We start from the raw sequence: 21421 nt of genomic DNA, 5'->3' as shown, positions 1-21421 counted from the left end.
CCAAAGCATCAAACCAAACCGCGCGTTAATCCGACGTTAACGCAGCTTACACTGTTAACGTGGTTTTCATGATTAACGCGATTAACATTTTTAACTCACTCAACCCATCTTTAATGCAGAATTGACGAACTTTGGACAAACTGCCCGAAATGCGTTGACAGAGACATTTCAGGGATTTTGAGCCAGTCTGCGCTCCAGATGGGTTCATTGTTAATCGCGTTAGTTGTGATGACAGCATTAACGCGTTTAAGCGCATTAACGCGTTAACGCCGAGTAACCCCTTAAGTCGTTAATGCGGATTTGCCCATTTTAATGCATTAATGCTGACAGCACTAGTTTAGACCAAATTTTACAGTAATGTGTATTTGACCGTAATCGAAAATTTAGTGTCTCTTGTTGAGTGTTCACACAAATGTGATGCTATGACTGTGTTCTCTTGTGTATACAGTATGTAAATCAGATTGCATCACCAGGTTTAGAGTACCATCACAAAGTTGGACTTTAATGTGTCTTTAACAGAGCTCCTGTAGACCTAGAAGTAACTTATTGTTTTAGTGACACAATGCTATTGTCTTTCAGAGAAAATGTTGCCAATAGCTGGAATGATGTAGAGCTCAGCATTTATAGAAAATACAGTGTATTGTGGCACAGAACTATCTGGAGGAGGTTGTTTGTGATTGTAGAGAAGTGCTGCTCCATTTTTATCTCACAAGTTCCTCCAAAACAGCAGTGCCATCTGTCATATTAGCACATGTGTGAGTTGGGGTGTGGATTCAGAGGAGAATCCACTCAGCAAGAAAATAATGGGGATCACTTTCTGCCTTCTTAGAGATGTTTAAACTCGGGGTAAAACTATGGAAATGTCATACAATTACAGCGTGACATCCTAAAAAGACAAAAGTACCAAAAAGACAAGACAAGCTGCAAGCTATTAGAGCAGCACCTGCAACTCTAATAGCTTTAACCTGCAGTGCAAATTAGCCAACTTCAAAACTACCTATTTACAGCGCCAGGCTTGCTGACATAACTCATATTTGTTCTTAGAACAACAATGAGAAGAACAAGATAAGGAGAGGGAGTTAGGAAGTCGAATCCGGATTGCGCTTTTCCACTCGGTGAGGGTAAATTATGGAAAATCAGCTTACAGTAATCCCAGCACTCGTTGAAGGGGGGATCATCCCAAGCGACTTGACACCATTGTGCACTTTTGAAAATGATGTGCTTGTTAGTGAGGAGGCATGAAAAACAGTCAGTCTCGTGTTTGTCCCTTCATAATCATTTGACCATATTTCTAATACTTTCTGCCTCACTAGTGTCTATTATGAGCGTTCCACTCATGGGCCACGTTGTTTTCCCCCTCCCTAAAGCTAAAGGTATTGAGCACACGCAGTGCATAAAAACAAGCGATTATTATCCACAGTGATTGTTTGTGTTAGTTGCCATCGAACCCAAATCAAGCAAACATCTGATTTCATTAGCTTTTGCAGCAATGAATGGACAACCTGTGTAAAGATGGCTGCCTCCTGCGCTTCCCCACAGTGCGACCAATAATTCTCAGTCTCCCTAATACCTTCCACCAGATGTTGACGCTTGCTCACAATGAGGGGGGTGGATTGCTGTGTCACATTAGAAGCCCACCATATGTCTACAATGAGGGCACATTTTCACCTGGTGTGTTTAAAGCACTTTTCTAAAAAGCAGCAGCATTAAGAGGAATAATCACTGTTTTGGTTAGAAACATGACAACAGTGCAATTTAAACTTTTGGCTAAACAGTGTAAACACAAAACGTGGAGTATGAATTAACATGACTGTTGTCCTACTTTTTAATTTACGCTCTGATATATATTCATGTCAATGGCATTCAATCAGGGCAAGCAAGGCAGACACTGCTTGCCCAGTGAAACCTAAAAACAGACATCAATTAAACTGTACCCAAAAAACATTCTCGCTCATGTCATTTTGATTCAGCTGTGATATTTTTATTTTAGAAATATATTTTATATAGTTTTTTAATCAACATCTAGTCCTGTGTTTCTTAGCACATTAAAAGCTATTTATTTAGATAGAGCTATCATTTTATAGATTATTATTAAATTCAACAGAGTACAAAGTATTTCAAATGACCTCAACATTAAATATCTGTAGCAATAATAATAATAATAATCACATATGACTGTTGGGGAACATTTTTCTGCAAAATAATAAAAATAGTTACACTTCTGATATTGTGTGTACCATGAGTAGTGAGTAGTGAGGTCTATTCGTAGTATTTAACGGATACTTTCACTGCTAAGGAATAATTCTAAATATTTCCTCCACCACTCATCATTGTCAACTAATAGTAAATATTTTGATGATTTCTGTATCTTGAATATTTTGACTTGATTTTACTTCCTATTTTTCTTTTGTTTCTATCGATTTTCTCTTGCCTGACTGTGGCCACCTGCTCCCCATTGGCTAATATTGTATTACTACTACTACTACTACTACTATTAATTTACTGTCAGATATCAACACTACATATACCATGAGCACAAAAACATAGTAGGCCTGCTGACCTTCCCTGGCTTCTGTTACTCCTAGCCTACCGACTGGCGCTGCCCTTTAGCTGACTAAACTGAGGTCTGCTACCTGTCTCCCTGCTCCATTTGCTCAGTTAACTAACCATCGGCCTACTAGCTCCTTAATTACGCCAACACACCAACTTTGAGTCATTTCTTTCCTTCTTCACTCAGCAAACAGTTGAGCTTCTTCAGCACAAGGTCCTTGGTTTCCTTGCTTTTTAGTCCAAAGTTGTCCCTTGTTACCCTGTAGTCAGGCTGCTACCTAAACCTTTGTAGTGATTCCAGTTGCTTGGTTTTGTTCCTTGCATTTTTATTCATTTTTTAACTTTTTGTTTTGTTTTTTACAGCCAAGGCTGACTGCAAAAGAATAAAGAACAAATACAAATATAAATGATATGGCATTAACGTGATATTGATCCCTGCAGATGTTCTTATCGGTGTTCAGTTTCAGTGCTTTAAGGAGTGATTAGGTAAAAATACTTTGCTTTTGCGCTGTAACACTATGAAAAAAGATCTGTCAGTAAATCAGCAGTTGTCCATCCTTTGTATGCCTGATTTCTACTGGCCTTGCCTATTGCATCTTCCTTCAAGCTCCAGTGTCATTTTCTTTATGTGATAAAAGCTACACACCATCAGCATTAACACACAGGCAGCTTTTTCCCCTGAGCTGTTTAATCTACCTGCAAAGTGTAAAGATAACAGAAGTCATTTCAAACCACCACTTTCATACCAGGCAACGCTCTGAAGCAATTGCTCCTGTTGTTAATTTTGATTTCTAACTACATAGTGCACATAGTTTGAAGTAGTGCGCTCTCATTCACACACATGGTACTTTTTATCAGTGGCACAATACACTTTAATTTCACAAGGAACAGAGATTAGCACTGATTTAAGAGGGGCCAGTGAGCTATTGAACGCTTCTTTTTTGTGTGTGTTTCCAAAAAGTGAACTAAGCTATTGCAAGTTTTCATTTTCTTGCTTTACCCTCCGAGAGGGAGTTTTAATCAATGGTAATTATGCCAAAAAAAAAAACCAATTGAAGCAAAACAAGGGGACTCTGAGAGCATTTAAAAAGCCACTCTGCTGAAAGGTACTAAGTGTCAAATGTCTAATTACAAGAGAAGAATGCTTCAGTAAAATCTCTTGACCATAGCCTTGAAGTAAGTGCTAAAGACACAAGAAACCTGCAAAGTAAAGCATTTCAATCCAGCATGATGTTAATGAAAATTATGTATAAACAAAATACATTTAATTACTATAGCTGGGAAAGCACCCAGCTGTAAATGGTATTAAATCCATTGATGAAAACTTTGGAGGTTTACAATTAGAAACTACTGTCAATTGTATATCAGTAGTTCTGTATCTGTTGTCCAAGTTTGGGCATATTTATTATATCCACTGTACTGTTTGATCTGCTTTTTGTTTATTTCAGATTGAGTTTCTGTCTTTTCTTCCCCAACTGCGCTGTTTACAATTGTTCACTGAAAACAATCCCAGATTAAAAAAATAAAAAGCTAAGCTAATTAAAAAGAGAGCAGATTCCTGGAATGCTTTTTGGGGATAGGGGAGCAGTGAATGTGGGCCTTTGGAGGCTGGGAATAGGAAGAGGGATTTCCTGTGGGTGTGCAGGCTGTTCTTTTGAAACGCCAGGATGCACAGTTGACATTGAGGTTCTGACCTCCACCGGGATGTTATGGAGGCAGTGCAGGTGAATTAGCTATTGTTAAGAGTTGTGATGGCAACTGTTTATATGGCTTGTGTAAGATTTTTCTAAAAGATGTTTTCACTTTCAAAATTAAAGAGATATTTTTCAAATTTCTTTCAAAATTGTGAATAAAAGCTATTTAAGCCCATGCAAACAGGTGTTAAAATATGCAAATCCAAAGAAGATCTTCATATGATCAAAATGTTTTAGAATATACATTTAAAAGTTAAAACCTATTTTATCTCATGTTTGAAATTTAAGTGATTTAATCAAAAACTAAACAGGAAGAGAGCTAGTGATAAATACTTTCCCTCTTTTGCAGGAGCAAAAGACAGAAGTTACGTGTATATATATAGTAATATAGAAGTCTTTTGTGTATAAACCATTGAAAACAATATAGCAAAATACATTTTATATATAAGGCTGCACTTTTTATAGTGATCAGGTATAGGAAACTATTACGCGTGTTGATAAAACAGGTCCGCGGCTCAAACCGTAGTAAAGGGACCTCTGGTTAATACGTTGGGTTCCGTGTCGGGCTCGAAAGCTAGTTTTCTGGGTCAACTTTGCTAGCAAGAGACAGATATATATATATATATATATATATATATATATATATATATGGAGAGAGAGAGAGAGAGCAGGCAGAAGTATTTGATAATTTAGCTAGCCGCTAATACCCAATGTAGCTAGCTGCATAAAATCGAGTAAATGCTAGCATGTTGGGGTTTGTTTCGTTTCGTTTCAAATATCTTTGTGGTTTGTGGTTTGATATCGCTCCTGGTTTTTTCTTCCTGTAAAACCACTACTCCTTTTTCCCATTAGCTAAATATAACAGTTTATCACATATTAATCTTTCAAAGGGTAGGCTTGCATTCTGAGGCGCATGCTAGCCGCTGCTATGTTTGCTGACTTGCAGACAGAGAGATATCAATGAAAGATTGTGTCTTCTTATCTTAGGCAGTGCTGGCAATTAACTTAAAGGAGAGTACTATTTAGTAATTTTATTTTTGTTGACAACACATTAAATATTAAACACACACATACATAGGGATGGGTATCAAAACCCAGTTCTTGTTGAACCGGTTCCCACTGTTTCAATTCCTTGGAATTGTTTGCCATTTTTGCAAACGATTCCCTTATCGATTCCATTTGCTCACAAAACACGCGATGACCTTAAATGAATGTCGTGTTTTTAAGTCCGCTCCGGACTCGTGAATCTCAACCCAGCAGCAGCCGTAACATTTGCACGTCCTCTCCCGTTAATGCGGCAGGTAAATAATCAACTAACAGTGCATATTATGTTAGCGCAATCTGCCTTATTACAAAACCTGCCATTACTGTGCATTTAGGTGACCATGATGAGAGAGACAGACAGAGTCTGGCTGGCTCAGATGCTGGCAGTTCTTGCTGCAGTCTACCGGTAGCGTCTCCTTTCAGGCCAGGATAGACGAATGTCACCGAGCAGAGACTAAGTTTGTGGTAAAAGCCTTGCACCCATTTGCCACAGCAGATGCCCCAATTTTCAGTAAGTGAATGTGTTTAATTGTAGGCAGGAACATTACTGGATATTCTTGTGTAATTGCTACAGAAGAATATTGATTTTGTTATTTTACATTTACAATTTTTTTTCCTGGGGACCCTGTGACACCCCATTGAAGAGCCATAGGCTGGATCTCTTAAGATCTCACTGTTGGGTTTGTAAGGCCATGTTACTCCTAAATTTCTATCTTGTTCAAAGAGAAGATATAAAACAAAGTTCTAAGCTAATCGACCTTAGTGTTCTCCTTTTTTTAAAAAGAATCGATAAGAGAATCGATAAAGAATCGAATCGTTAAACAGAATCGAAAATGGAATCGGAATCGTGAAAATCTTATCAATACCCATCCCTACACATACAGCATTTGAACACAGTATCGTGTACTGTATTAAACCATAAGCACAGTGACAGCAGATTAAAATTTCATTTTTAACTTACTCGCACGGTCTGTAATTAATTATCGACTGACCCACACGGGAATAGTGTTTCAACCAGCATTTGTCTAACACTCACAAAGGCAAAAGAACATTTTACGTTTAAAGCCCACTGCGTTGTGAAGCCTGCTGTTTCAAAGCCATTTTGTTGTTGTTTTTGCTCATGCTTAGATTATACAGTAGCTTAAAGGGACAAACAGCGAGCCAAACCCAATAGGCTTATCAAAAGTGAAAAGCAGCTTTGATATATCTTCACCAAAATCAAATCTGATCAGCATTTGGCAGTAGGTGATGGTTTATGAAGCACACTTTGTTTCATCAAGCCCCAGACCCACTGTCCTTCCCAGTGATAATACTTTTCATCTTTCTTCAACAAACTCTCCCCTTGCTGATTTCTTTTCTCCTCTTCATCCAGCTCCCACATACTTTTCCTTCATCTCCAATTTCAATTTCCAGATCTGTATATGTCTGTGTGTATTGGTTCTACTGGTTAAAACAGAAAAACTCAAGGCCCATGTGCCGTTCATAGGGAGGTATGTTTTTGATTGATGGACAATTTTGCAGTGTTCAGCATTTCAACTAGGGGCTGGCATACCACGTTTGGGGATGGATATATGGAGATGTATAATCCAGTCGCTCACTGACTCACTCAACATTTACTTGTGGAATCAAACAAAGGTTTTCTTTCCAAGTTATCACACAGTGGCTAGTGTGCAATTTCACAGCTCACTAACACATTACCTGAACGTGTAAAAGATTTCTGTGTTTACCAATACGCTTTACAGCATCTGTTCAGCACAATATCATAGCACCTTGCCTTCTGTTTTTGAAATAAACAAGCGTGGGAGAGTGAGCACAAGCAATCAAGTTGCGCGTGACGGAGAAAATTCTTATAATGCCCTCATTTCTCACATTGATAACCATTTTTTCCCCCAAACACACACTCAGTGTCACTCAATATTCCAGTTCTGATGTCTGTTCATTTCCACAAGAAAGTCACATAAAGTCATCTGATCCACATGCTACGCTTCCTTAGATGAGCCCCTCAAACCTCATGAATTGCTGATGTATTGCAGGTTTAACAGAGCAGCTCCAGTTCTTCCAGTTATAATGCCTTTCAAATGCTGATCCAGGATGCCCTTGCCACAACACAACCTGCAAAGCCGAGAAAGCCTCAGGACAGAGTGGGTTGCATAAGACACTAACAGAGAGCAGAGAAGAGAGCAAAGCTCTATTGGATAACTGCCTGGCTTTTTCCACACCACTTGACCCTGGCACATACAGACCCCCCCACCCCTTTCCTCTTCTCCTCCACCTTTTTCCTCCTTCTTAGCACCGGCAAATGAAGTGTCCTAGCTCTCGGCTCTGATCCTGAGAACCTATGACAGCCAAAGCCTTCCTCCTCTCTGAAGTAAGCCTTCGCAGTGATAGGCTAGTTTACTATTCCCCACTCCAGCGCAAGCCGCAAGGCATGGACACAGCTGAGACAAAAGCCCTGTGACTGCAGTGAATAGAAAGAGTGAGCTAAATAATAGGAAAGAAAAAAGGGTGCTTGACCTTACCTGCCAGAATCTCCCTTTAAGTGTACTTTAGCTTAGAAACTCTGCACTCTCACACAGGGATTTAAGACGGGAAAGACAGAAAACAAAGGCCAGGAAAATTAACTTAGCATGCTTTAAAAATGTATCTTTTTTTCTTTTCTTTTTTTTTTTTTTACTAAATTCTGGTAAGTCGTGTTCCATAAAGTTGAGTTTTTTTCCATGTTAATAAATCATGCGTTAATTTATTCTATTTAAAACCACAGTAACCCTTTTATTATATTTTAAAAGATTACGCCCATAGAAAATAGATTTTTATGGACTCATTAGTAAGTGTTAATTGAACATTACTTATTTACTACAACGTGTACAAATAAAGCAGTTAGAAATGTCAAATACTTAAATCAATAATGTTTAATGAATGGTTGTAACATTAGCATCTATTAATTCTTCATATTTCAGTAATAAGTGATAAGGATTCTCTCTGTAATTCACCTATATTGTATATAAGAAAGTAAGAAGCCTTTTATTGTTAATGTCTTTAAGGTTAATTAAGCCCTTAATCGAACATATATGTTAATCTTAACATCTGTTATGCAGTAAGCCCTTTATAATGTATGCTTTTGTGGTAAGGTGGCACTGAAGCTTATTGTTAAACATATAGCACTCACTGATGATCCGCTTGTTTTGTTGCAGCCCACGACTCTGACCGACCACCTGATACAACCCGTGTAGCCTTTACAAGGCTCCTTACAAACAGATTGTCATCAATCCAAAGTGGTAAGGCAATCATGTCTCTCTAAGACAGATTGCTCTGTTAAGGTGCTTCATAATTTAACATCCTTCTCGTTCTTCATCTCCCTTCGAATCCCCTCCACACGCACCTCCTCTCCCCCCGTCAGCCTGGCAAACTCACGCCGAGTTCCTCAAAATGCATTAAATTATGATGTGTCATGAAAGTAATTCTCTCTGCAGGGCATGAATCACATGACAAATTCCTCTCCGACCTTACCTTTGACACACTGTGTGCACATCGCAGGTTAATAGATTAAAATTAGCTTCAAGTTCCTTAAATTATTGACCCTGGCCCTGTTTTTTTTTCTTACTTTCTTTTTTTTTTTTTTTTTTGCTTCCTGCCAGCAATCAGTTTACAGGGAGTGGTTCGTGCTAATGCTAAATGGAAGTGTGGAGGGAGGAATGGTTGGGATACTTTACTTCACCTCGCTGTCAAACTGGCCCGTTAGTCTTTCCTAAAGACGTTTTGTCGAGCGCGGAGGAAGTGAATGGATGGGTAGGTCGGACTTAAGTTTCAGCAGCGCAACACTACATCAATGAAATGGCTTGTTGGTGCACTCTTAATAATGTACCTTTAAAAATTCATGGATGGAATTTGAATTAATTCAATTTTTAATAACCAGCATTTATTATTAAGCCTTTCCAATGAATATTTCACGTCCTAATCTTATTAACAGGATAGAGTCTTAAGACTTTCTTTGCCACACAACAGATTTTCCCTTAACTCGTGTTTACCCACGACAAACCCATTCCATTCCAGTCTCTGGTGAATTTAATCAGATACAACGAAAAGATTGGAACACACGGTGCTCGTATTAAAAGGACATTGCTGCCAGTGCCAATTGATGTGCTTTATTAGGTCTGAATATGCGCTGTCTCTCTCTCTGGCTGAAAATTTCAAGTCATCTGCAATGTGCAGTGGTATGAAATTATGCTTGCCCTTCAATGTGGAATACATCTGAATGCCAGATGATATATTTTCAGCTTGAGAGTTCTTCGGCCTCTTTTATGCTGAATCTTTTTGGATCTAAAAGCCTCTTTAGCAAAACATATACTCAGGTCCTTTTGGTTCTGTTAGCTGGAAGGTTTAATTGAACTTTTTTGTATCAATTCTGTGCAACCTGCAGCAGAAACAAACGCTGCATTTTCTCTTTAATATCCAACTTCTTGGCTGTCTCCATAGACCTTGAAGATACCACAGGCTGTTTTCATGGATGTCATACTGTTTACGCTCAGTTTTTTTTTTCCCCTCCTCTCAGGCGACAGAACATCTTTGTTTATGTGATGATATCCTCCTAGAGGGTCAGATCACCTGCGTTTGTATACACAGGTCAGATCAGTGGGGAGTTGTCACCAGCTCTCGGTGTCTCTAATGAACTCCAGCCGTTTGACTGACAGATGGGTTATAGGCCGGGAGTAAACTGCAGAGCGACGTGCCGAGCTGCTGCGTTTGTGTGTGACTGATTGGATACATTCTTAATGAAGACACACACACACACACTGCACAGTGTCACAGATCTGTTTCAGGGTATGTTGGAATTGCAGCACTTCTGTGTGTCACGCGTAAATGTTTGTGTAGTGCTATTTACAAGCGCAGAAGAGAGAGAAACACACTGTATTTGCAAATGTGTTTAGTGTGATAGTGTTCTCAGCTAGCTCGTACCCCAGAGGGCCACCTCTCCAGCTGCTATGGAGTAAGTGTAAAAACTATGGATCATATAACTAACAAAAATAAATGAATACATTAAAACACCTGCTTATAGTAGATACAGTAAGCAGGTGGTTTTCCTTTGTTTTTTTAAACTTAAGAAAAATGCAGAAGCAGTGCATCATCATCATCATTCAACAGTTTGTAGAACCAGCTTTATCAGGAATAACTTGAATAAATGATTTTCTGTAACACTTTTTTCAGCCAATCTGGTGCAGATTTACTGCTGTGCTTGGGTTCATTGTCCTGCTCATGACACATTTTAGCCCAAATATTAGCTGACAGACAGATGGCTTCACATTTGACTAAAGCTTTAGTATACAGAGGTGTTCATGACTGTCAGTGACTGCAAGGCACCCAGGTTCTGTGGCTAAAAAGAAGCCCAGATCATCACCCCTGCACCAACAGAATTTACCATTTAACATGCTAACTGAGATGTAGCTTTTGGGATTTTTGTACTTTCTCTGAGCGTTGCACGGTCTTACCTTGGAGGGAATTTGGTGGGTCACTCCTGTGAAGATTCTCAACGGTCTTTTCCTCTTGTAATGTTTCTCACTTTTGAATGATGTTTTCTTCTTGGGGTTTTGTTAACACATACCTGAATGCTCTAGAACACAGCTTGGGCTTTTACTGAGACGCTCACGTTTGCAGATGATCAAGTGTATTTCATCACCAGCATCTGTTTCAAACAATATTTTATTTTTTAACATTTTTACATGTATATTGTATAATGTATATATATTAATTTTTTGCTATTTTTTTCTTTTTTATCTTCCTCATCTGTCTCCTCCACCATTACTCTCTCCTCCTAGTCTTTCTCTGCCTCTTCACCACCTCACTCCTTAACTGAAGTTAGAGCACTAAAATAAGAAATCCTACAGGAACATCTTTATTGATTTATGATATTCTAGCGATTAGCTATCATCAGGAGATTCAATTCAATTCAGTTTTATTTAGTTCCCAAATCACAACAACAGTCGCCTTAGGGCGCTTTAAATTGTAAGGTAGACTCTACAATGCTGTTTGGGGTGAGAGAAGGAAGACATGATAAAAGACATGCTGTGGAAGAGAGCAAGTACGATTTAATGCAGAGCGGTCAATTAACACATAGTGAATAAGAAAGGTAAAAAAGAAGCCAATGAAGATCAGACATGCGATCCTCGTATCTCCAGACAGCAGACAGTGCCGGCTAAACAACAATGTAACATTATAAGCTGACATTATGCCAGCAAATTTTCTCTCTTTAAATACTGTTCCTCTGACAAAAACTTTTACTATATTCTCATATCACATGAAAGTTTATTTGCTAAGTGCAAGTCTGTCCACATTAGATCTACTTTAAAAAAGTTTGAGTAACAGCAGCGAACTGGAGCTAACAGTAGCTAACAGGGGTAAAGACAGTAATGTTTGTTGACATAAAAACAAGGATACACTGTCATCAATCACAGATGAGCTTGCTGCTTTTTCCACAATATAAAGAATAATATACAGAGAAGTGTCAATATAATGCTGTAATAAAAATCAGGTAAATGGTAAATGGCCTGTATTTGTATAGCGCTTTTACTAGTCCCGCCTAGGGACCCCAAAGCGCTTTACACACCCAGTCATCCACCCATTCACACACTGGTGGAGGCAAGCTACACTTGTAGCCACAGCTGCCCTGGGACAGACTGACAGAAGCGAGGCTGCCATATCGCGCCATCGGCCCTTCTGGCCAACACTAGTAGGCGGTAGGTGAAGTGTCTTGCCTTGACTGTCCGAACCGGGAACCTTCCGATTACAAGGCAAACTCCCAACTCTTGAGCCACGATCGCCCCAGGTAACTACCTTAGCAGTGACCAGTGACCTTGGTCCACTTATTCCAGTGACTGCAGTTCTAGCCAGTGTCCAGTGACTGCGGTCTGTACCCATCTTGAAACAAACTACTAATAAGGATCCACACTTTTGTAGGGCTTGAGATCTCGCCCGGTGTAATTTGAGGTGTTGTTGATAACATAATGATACAGTGTAACTCGTGTGGCATGCTGTCAGGGAGAGTGCAAGGGTTGCACTTAACATCAGTAAACACACTCAGAGGGACTAAGTAAACATCAATCTTCAGCCCCCCACCTTCCCCAGTTTCTTCACGTAACAAGCGAGATGCTTGCCATGCAAGTGTTTTACTACCTCTGAGAGAATATATGCACTTGTTTGTTTTCTCATATTTGCCATAGTTTATCGCATCTACATAAGGTTTAGTAGGTTTTTTAGACACTTGGATTGCTACGCATCCAATATGGTCGACAAATAAATGTCACGTGATAAGTGATCATGTGCCTGCAAAATCTCAATAGAGTTTGGCACCACTAGTGGTGAATAAGGAAAGTTTGGCCTCAATGAAACACGGAGGTTTATATTTCTGCCTAAATACTTGCATATGAATATAGCTATTTATGGCTATTTATAGTTTAGTTGTTTATGGGTAGTGCAAGGAGAACACAGACTGACATTTTAATAACAATACAGAAAATCAGTATTCTTCTTACTTTTTGCTATTTCTTGCTATTTGAATAATTGGAAGGACCCTTGGTAACCTTGGCAACTGAAGTATAAACACCGGTCTTCTGAATCAAAAGTACATATGAAAGTACATCTTCACTTCAATTTAGTCTTTTTGTGTACCACTTCAGGTACAACCACTATTTTTAGGTTTTTAGATTGCTTGTACACAGTAGTATGGAAACCTAGGCTCACCCCATAGAAACTTTGTGCAGTTTTGTTATATTTGAACAAGCAAATACTAGATAATCTTTGAAACTGTCTACAGATACAGATGATTCGCTAAAGAAAATGTCACATATAGTGGGGCAAAAAAGTATTTAGTCAGCCACCGATTGTGCAAGTTCCCCCACTTAAAATGATGACAGAGGTCAGTAATTTGCACCAGAGGTACACTTCAACTGTGAGAGACAGAATGTGAAAAAAAAATCCATGAATTCACATGGTAGGATTTGTAAAGAATTTATTCGTAAATCAGGGTGGAAAATAAGTATTTGGTCAATAACAAAAATACAACTCAATACTTTGTAACATAACCTTTGTTGGCAATAACAGAGGTCAAACGTTTACTATAGGTCTTTACCAGGTTTGCACACACAGTAGCTGGTATTTTGGCCCATTCCTCCATGCAGATCTTCTCAAGAGCAGTGATGTTTTGGGGCTGTCGCCGAGCAACACGGACTTTCACTTCCGCCACAGATTTTCTATGGAGTTGAGGTCTGGAGACTGGCTAGGCCACTCCAGGACTTTCAAATGCTTCTTACGGAGCCACTCCTTTGTTGCCCGGGCGGTGTGTTTTGGATCATTGTCATGTTGGAAGACCCAGCCTCGTTTCATCTTCAAAGTTCTCACTGATGGAAGGAGGTTTTGGCTCAAAATCTCACGATACTTGGCCCCATTCATTCTGTCCTTAACACGGATCAGTCGTCCTGTCCCCTTGGCAGAAAAACAGCCCCATAGCATGATGTTTCCACCCCCATGCTTCACAGTAGGTATGGTGTTCTTGGGATGCAACTCAGTATTCTTCTTCCTCCAAACACGACGAGTTGAGTTTATACCAAAAAGTTCTACTTTGGTTTCATCTGACCACATGACATTCTCCCAATCCTCTGCTGTATCATCCATGTGCTCTCTGGCAAACTTCAGACGGGCCTGGACATGCACTGGCTTCAGCAGCGGAACACGTCTGGCACTGCGGGATTTGATTCCCTGCCGTTGTAGTGTGTTACTGATGGTGACCTTTGTTACTTTGGTCCCAGCTCTCTGCAGGTCATTCACCAGGTCCCCCCGTGTGGTTCTGGGATCTTTGCTCACCGTTCTCATGATCATTTTGACCCCACGGGATGAGATCTTGCGTGGAGCCCCAGATCGAGGGAGATTATCAGTGGTCTTGTATGTCTTCCATTTTCTGATGATTGCTCCCACAGTTGATTTTTTCACACCAAGCTGCTTGCCTATTGTAGATTCACTCTTCCCAGTCTGGTGCAGGTCTACAATTCTTTTCCTGGTGTCCTTCGAAAGCTCTTTGGTCTTGGCCATGGCGGAGTTTGGAGTCTGACTGGTTGAGGCTGTGGACAGGTGTCTTTTATACAGATGATGAGGTCAAACAGGTGCCATTCATACAGGTAACGAGTGGGGGACAGAAAAGCTTCCTACAGAAGACGTTACAGGTCTGTGAGAGCCAGGGATTTTCCTTGTTTGAGGTGACCAAATACTTATTTTCCACCCTGATTTACGAATAAATTCTTTACAAATCCTACCATGTGAATTCATGGATTTTTTTTTCACATTCTGTCTCTCACAGTTGAAGTGTACCTCTGGTGCAAATTACTGACCTCTGTCATCATTTTAAGTGGGGGAACTTGCACAATCGGTGGCTGACTAAATACTTTTTTGCCCCACTGTAACTGACATTTTGTAGTCATTTTGATTTGTTAATTTTTTAAAAGTGGAATAGTCACATGGAAAGAGTAAAAACACCCACCTTTCAGACCTTAAAAACATTATAAAATTACAATGAAGGATCCAGATCACTAGATAAGAATCTCCTTTCAGAATAACAGGTGGAAAGGGTTTTGTTTAAACACCCAACATATAAGGTCTGTAGTTAACGCTGATATAAAAGTATGTAAAGTATGTGTAGATATGGTATGCCAAGATCTAAAGAACTCTATAAGCAGTTAGAAAAAACTGTCTGTGAATGCCTTTTGTCATGATGCCAGAACAACAGGGCTTAAAGCCTTTACACAACAGAACTAAGCTCAATTTACCGGATAGGAATAAACAGAACAGACCAATCAGATTAATGCATTTGGCAACATTTAGCACAAAATGCACAAAATCTTAACAATGATCAACCTATTCTCTATTCTCTATTAATTGACTACATATCAAACCTTCAAGCTAGCTGTAGTCAAACAAGTACTTATAAAGAGATCACTGGACCCAGCTATCTTAGATAATTGTCCAACCTTAGATAATTAGCCAACCTTCCTTTTATCTAAAAAATTCTTGAAAGAGTAGTTGTAAAACAGCTAACAGATCATCTGCAGAGGAAGAGTTTCAGTGAAGTTTACAAATGATCTTTTTATGGCCTTTGACAGTGGACTCATCTCTGTGCTCTTCCTGCTAGAACTCAGCACAGCGTTCAATACTGCTGACCACTGTATTTTATTACAGCAATTACAGCATGCTGTACTGTAGGTACTAAAGGTACTATGCCGCAGTGGTTTGAATCATATCCATCTAACAGACTAATAATTTTTAATTCAAATGAAGAGTCCTCTTTGCAAACTAAGGTTAACTATGGAGTTCCACAGGGTTCTGTGCTAGGACCAATTCTCTTTACATTATACATGCTTCCTGTAGCCATATCACTACCATGCAGATGATACCCAACTTCATCTAACCATGAAGCCAGATAACACACACCAATTAGCTGAACTGCAGAAATGTCTTAAAAGCACAAAGACCAAGATGACCTAATTTCCTGCTTCAAACAACAGATAAACCTGAGGTTATTGTACTGAGCCCTAACAATCTTGGAAATGGTATCTAACCGGCTGCGTACTCTGGATGGTATTACCTTGGTCTCGATGAACGCTATGAGGGATCTTGGAATCATTTTTGAGCAGGATGTCTCTCAATGGGCATATTAAAAAATATGTAGGACTGCTTTCTTCCATTTGCACAATATCTCCAAAATTAGAAAAATCCTGTCTCAGACTGATGCTAAAAGGCTAGTTCACTATTATGAGGCTGTACTAAAAACTCCCTGAAATCCTGAAATACCTTCAATTGATCCAAGAGGGAGCATACTTCTCCCATACTGGTTTCTCTTCATTTCAGTTCAAATCACACTGAATTGAATTGAACACAGTTTCAACTCCTGGAGCAAACCATGAAATTCTCCCTGCTGCTGCCTTCTACTGAGAAATGGACGAACCCAGAATCTCTGTTTCTACTTTTTTTTGTTTAGAAACATCAGGACCAGTTCATTATCGCTTGATTTCAACTCCATTTGTGTTTTTAAGGGAAAAATATTCCATAAAAATGTTATATTTTAGGTGAAAAATGCTGAATTTTATGTCTCATATAACTCAAGGAGGAGTTTCCTTTCGAGGACCAGGCCATGTTTCACCAGCATATCAAGTCTGTTCTTGTGCCTTCATTGGAGGGGAAAGGCAGGCTATATCCAAAGGCCAACGAACGATGATGGAGAGTGGGTAAACAGGTGTTTAAGGTTTAAGGTGTTTCAGTTGAGCGAAACTTTAGTTTGCGGGAGGCGACCAACTTGGAATTACCAGATGAGTTTTCCTTTTATAGGTGAAAACACCTTGAAAACTGCAATCAAAGAAAATAGTAGAAGTGAGGACAAGAGAACAAAGTCAAGACTCTGAAGGGAACAGATCACCCAGTTACTTAGCCTGATCAAAACCACACAGATGATAGGTGGGCTCAGTAGGCAGTAGGCATGGCTGAAAACCAGAGTGTAAAGTCTACTGTAAGGAAAGAAAACTGAACCAAAAATAAGTCTCCAACTGTCACTCAGTAGACGCACTATAATCACAAAGTGACTGCACAAATCTATCCTGTATGGGAGATGTGCCGGACTTCTGTCCAAAAAGAACATTAGAGCAAAAGTAGAGTTTTGGTAATAAATACAAAGCGGACTATTGTTCTCTGGACAGATAAATCAAAGATAAAGTTGTTTGGCCAGTAAACAGCAGAAGTGTCTGGCACGCATCCAGCACAGCTTTTCAGGAGGAGAATCTCATATCAGTTGTGAAGTATGGTGGTTTCATGTGCTAGACTATGAATTCTAATGAAATGAAGATGAACCAAATGTAGACCTTTCACAGGACAGCAATCTTGAGCACACTAGCAAACCCACCGAGGATTGCCTCAAAAAAAAGGTTTGGAGAGGCCAAATCAAAGCCCACATTTGAATCCCACTGAAAAGTTGTGGGAGGATTTAAACGGGACGTTACATTCAAGAAAATGTAACGCCCCCCAAAAGCCCACTTGACCAGTTGATGTCAGAGACTGGAAGCTATTTCTGCTAAGGTGGGGAAAGTAGAGCACAGTTTCTAAAGCCAACGGTAAATTAGATTTTCAAACAAATAAATAAATTATTGCCGCTGCTAATCGAATGCCCTTGACTATTATCTATATCTGTGGGAATTATTTTCAAGAGGATGAATGATTTGCTTTTTTTTTTCAAATGTGCCACATAACCCACAACACATTTCCCTAGAGAATTGCTTACATTTTTCACACTACTCCACAGTGTGTGTGTGTGTGTGTGTGTGTGTGTGTGTGTGTGTGTGTGTGCTACAGTGAATGGTTTAAGTTCTTTGAATTTTGCAGTTCTTTTCAGTCATTCCTTATTAGTCATTCAGTACATTTAGATGGATCTGATTAGTGCAAAAAGCATGAAAACAAGCCAAAGTTATAGATATATATGCAACACAGAGAACAAGGAGCAATGGCAGAAAGTAACTTTAAAATAAATACGAAAAAGGTTGTGATGTGCAGCTGAAAATAACGTGGTTAAGAAAACTGCATCTGGCCTTTTATAGTTTAAACGAAGGCTTTACCAACAGCCTGGAATTACTATTGTAAAAAAAGAAATAAATAAAAGTAAAACGACTAAATAAATTGGTTTTCATTTTGTATGTACGTAATAGACTTGCAACTACTGGCCTCCTGTTGTAGTATCAAATCCTTACAGTACTTGTTTTTCACAGCGTGAACTTTGTCCTCCCTCTTTAAATCTGCAATCTAGATGGTGCATTCGATGCACAGGACTGTCCTTGAAAAAGCATCACTCATATCCTTTATCAAAACAACTCTTTTGGCAGCTGACTCCGGGGAATCCAGGGCAATATAACAGAACATAGTCAACATCTCATACTGTCGCTGTTCTGCTGCCACGCGTTCTTTTTCTTTTAACTCTTTCATTTTTTTTTTTTCATTTTCCTCCTTTAATGACGAATACTCTAACCTCAGGTGTGTAGTACCTCAATCTGTGCGGCTTTGTTGTCTTGTCAGTGTCATGACTTTGAAGTCATATTTTATGTTGCACAATGCTCATTTCCTTTCTTTTCATATTTATTTATTTATTTATTTCCCGTGGCAGTCCAATATCATTATTTCCCCCCTCGAATGAAAGAGAATGAAATGATGACGATAAAAGAAGAAAAAGAAAGCAAAGAAACCGAGCCCGTGCCAACTTTTCTTCCAATTCTCGACTCGTCTGAAAATTCAGTTACTCTTTCAATTATTCTAAACTAGAAAAGATCTCTCCAAAGAGGTGACAACACTGACAAAGCTAGTGTAACATCTATCAGCATGGAAATAATTTGATGTCAGTCACTTTTTATTTGTTGCATATCGAGGATAGTGGTGCTGGAATTGATTCGCCGTGACATATTTTGGGAGGCGGCAGGGGGGGGACGAGACGCGAGGAAATGAGAAAAAGGTTGTGATGTACTATGCAGCGATCCCTTTATTCTGTCCCTCAGCTTAATTGGAGTAGCCTAGCAAGTGCTTTACATAGCCCGTCAAATTGTTAGCAGTGAAAACAGAGACTTTTCAATGTTGTCTTCTTAAGAATTCTAAAGGTGTTGCGTTGCCCCCTCAAGGCAACAACGCAGCTTTGACTGAATTCCGCAAAATGGCAGCCGCCGTTCAAAGCAGCTCGTCTTTTGGGGTTTGACTGGCTGACTGGAATCCAGACGATTCAACATCACAGTACATTGGTTTACAGCAAGCTCTCGATTTGATTTGATGTTGCTCCGGCCCAGTTCATTGCAAAGATCTAAAGCCGGAGCAGAGACTGAACTGGAGAGGTTATCTTCTTGTCTGTGTGCTGCAGGTGTAGCTGGCACTAGAATCTGAGGTGTGATATTTAGAGTTTCACTCTGCGAAACAAGCTGTGGACATAAACGCACATTAGCACTAACATTGCAGGTGCAATGTTAAACATGCTTGCTGTTTTTCTTAGTCATGAATGCACAGTACAGTGAGCTGTATTCCTCGCTGTAATGACTCTGTTTCATTCTTTGTTCATGGCTGTCCGACTCTGACTGCTGTTAGCGCTGCAGCTGCTGTGTTAACGGCAGATAAATGGCACCGCTCGTAGTTTAGATTACATTATATCTCCAATCAAGAGGTAATGGCCGTTGTCATGGCAACTAAATCGAACAGGCAGAGAAGGACAGGCGGAGTGAGCGAGGTTGAATATGCCAGGACTTGAAATACATTACATGTGCAAAAGTCTTCAGCCACCCCTCATTTCTTTAGATTTTGTTTCCAGCAGCCAGACTTTCAATGTGAAAAAAGAGCTATCTAAAGCAGATGACCACTATCTGAAAGTAATTTTCTTAAGAAATAGGAAAGAAAATCCAGCAAAGACCTGACACGGGACCTGAGAGATGTGCCAGACCCCTCAGTCGATCCATCTACTGTTCGCTGAAGCCTCATCCGAAATGGTCTCAGTGGAAGGCTGGCTGTCAAGAAGCCACTCTTAAGAAAGTGTGAGGTATGTCAAATTACACAAGAACTGGACTGAAAATCAGTGAAACAGGTCTGATGGTGTGATGAATCCATCAGACCTGTTGTTCATATGTACGGAGGAGAGTAGGGAAGAGGTACAACAGTGAGTATGTATCTGTAAAACATGCAATGACATCGAGAAAGCGCCCGATTGGCAATGGTTTTTATGCAACAGTGTTGCAGAAAATGTAGCAATGTTCCACAAACTCACTGCCAATGCAGTAAAACCATACGTGGATAGAAAAAACACACAGTGGGACACTAACAGTCATGGGGCGATCGTGGCTCAAGAGTTCGTCTTGTAATCGGAAGGTTGCCGGTTCGAGCCCCCGGCTCCGACAGTCTCCGTCGTTGTGTCTTTGGGCAAGACACTTCACCCGCTGCCTACTGGTGGTGGTCAGAGGGCCCGGTGGCACCAGTGTCTGGCAGCCTCGCCTCTGTCAGTTCGCCCCAGGGCGGCTGTGGCTACACTGTAGCTTGAATGGGTGGATGATTGTGTATAGTGTAAAGCGCTTTGGGGTCCTTAGGACCAAGTAAAGCGCTATACAAATACAGACCGTTTACCATGGATTGGCCTCCTAGAGCCCTAACCCTCAGTATTATTGAAGCAGTGTGGGGTCATCTTTACAGAGAATAGAACCAAAAGCAGCAAATATCCAAAGAAGAGCTTTGAATGTCCCTCAAAAGGCCTGGAGAACTACTTATGAAGACTACTTAAAGAAACAAAAAGAAAGCTGCCTCAGGCTGTACTGACAAATACAGGTGGTTACACCAAATGTTGACTTTCAAGCTTGTTAGAAATGTGCAAACTGTATTTTTGCCGTTATATACTGTAATTCCATATATATTTGCACGTTTCAATAAATTGTTGCGCCTATTTCCCATTTTCCTGGCAATCCCCTCTAACTTTAATAGAATAAGAAAACAAAATTCATGTTGTAATAAAAAATTAAAATGCATACGAACTGACTTATACAGGCCACACAAACATATACTGGTCTAAACAGATCCTTGTATCTGGGCCAAGCAGTTTAGGATGAATTATTGATTCTCATTCTTTTCATACTTCTTTTCTTATACATATCAGACAAACTTCCACCCCTCCAGTTACTCTGTACTGACAAACAAAACATGTCTGACTACCTCCTTTCAGGACTGTCTTTTATTCCTCCATTTGCGCTAACCCTCGCGGACTGACTTCAGGACAAAGATTCAGCACACACTGAACTGACAGCATGAAAGGCTTGATAATGTTTGCCCCCGCAAGATACCGATACATTTTATTGGACTGCTTTGTTTCACATGACCTGATGTAACGTGACAGGAAAGTGTGGGATTGTGTTGAACCAAGAAATGTGTTTGTAATACAGATGAGATGTCTGACTGTTCTTTCTGGAAGTCGAGTTCTCGTGGAATAAAGACTACGACCTGAGTACAAGTCCACGGTGGATTCCTCTGTCGCTGTGCTCCTGTGTGCACGTCATATTGCATTCATGACAGTGCCACGGCCATATTTAAGCCTGCAGACATTCAGAGAT

Source organism: Neolamprologus brichardi, chromosome 3 (genome assembly GCF_056152115.1).
Source record: "Neolamprologus brichardi isolate AB-2024 chromosome 3, ASM5615211v1, whole genome shotgun sequence".
Lineage (NCBI taxonomy): Eukaryota > Metazoa > Chordata > Actinopteri > Cichliformes > Cichlidae > Neolamprologus > Neolamprologus brichardi.
Note: the sequence above shows the minus strand (reverse complement) of the source record.